Here is a 1323-nt window from a genome sequence, read left to right on the forward strand (position 1 = left end):
TCGTCAGTTAGAAGGTCCATGATTTTGTTGTTATAGTCTTCTTTATTCATTATTACTGTTGTGTTGCCTTTGTCTGCGGGTAATATTATAATATCTTTATTTAGATGGAGTCCTTTAATTGTGGTTTTTTCTTGCTTTGTTAAGTTTGAGGATGGAACTTGAGCTTGGCGTAAAATGTTGGCCGTCCTTCGTCGTATTTCATTTGCTTTCTCGGGTGAAGGGGTATATATTGTGGATTCTAAATTGCTAATTATTTCTTCTTTTGGGATTTTCGATGGAGCTACAGCAACATTATGTTCGTTAGATAAGGCTGAAATCATTTCATTCTTGAGAGGGTGGTCAGAGATGTTTTTTACTGTATTTGTTAGTTTAGTTTGCTTTACTGGATGCAATTTGTCAAATTTTGTTGTTTTTTTTGGGTGGAAAGCTCTTTAATCCGTTGGGATTGGTCAAACGATATGCGGTCCAATGTGGACCAAATGTCAAATATGAGGGTATTTGATAGGAAAAGATGAAGTTTTAATAATTTTTTAGAGGTAGTGTGCAAAAGAAATTTGGTATGTTGTATGCTTTCTTTAACGAGAAGCAAACTTGTATTATGCAGAATCGATTTGGATTTAGATGTTCCCAAATTATTTTTCAGTTGTAAGAATTCTAAAGGAGTAAGAATTCTAAAGGGCATAATTTTGCTGTAGCTCCATCGAAAATCCCAAAAGAAGAAATAATCAGCAATTTAGAATCCACAATATATACCCTTTCACCCGAAAAAGCAAATGAAATACGACGAAGGACGGCCAACATTTTACGCCAAGCTCAAGTTCCATCCTTAAACTTAACAAAACAAGAAAAAACCGCAATTAAAGAACTCAATCTAAATAAAGATATTATAATATTACCCGCAGACAAAGGCAACACAACAGTAATAATGAATAAAGAAGACTATAACAACAAAATAATGAACCTTCTAACTGACGATACATACAAAAAACTTAAAAAGGACTCTACAAAAACAAGTCAGTAAAACAAAGACTCTTCTCAAAGACTCTAAACTTGACAGCCAAACAATATCCAACATAATTCCTACTAATCCCATCTCTCCAAAACTTTACGGGCTCTTAAAAATCCACAAGGAAAACATTCCACTCAGACCGATCGTCAGCGCAATAAACTCACCAACTGACAACCTAGCACGTTTTGTCGCTGCAAAACTAAATCTTTTTACAGGAAACTCCATCACTCACGTCCGAAACTCATTTGACTTTATTAAAAAGATACAACAGATTCACATTCAACCCCAAGACATCATAGTGAGTTTCGACATAG

The 1323-nt window shown here is 34.6% G+C and overlaps 1 protein-coding gene across 8 annotated transcripts in view; it reads left to right on the plus strand.

Moving 5' to 3' along the window:
• Nucleotides 1-1323, plus strand: part of LOC117181870 (mitochondrial import receptor subunit TOM70) — a 130303-nt gene that overhangs the window by 71284 nt on the left and 57696 nt on the right. The gene's annotated exons all lie outside the window — the stretch shown is intronic.

The sequence above is a fragment of the Belonocnema kinseyi genome, chromosome 10 (assembly GCF_010883055.1).
Source record: "Belonocnema kinseyi isolate 2016_QV_RU_SX_M_011 chromosome 10, B_treatae_v1, whole genome shotgun sequence".
Classification (NCBI taxonomy): domain Eukaryota; kingdom Metazoa; phylum Arthropoda; class Insecta; order Hymenoptera; family Cynipidae; genus Belonocnema; species Belonocnema kinseyi.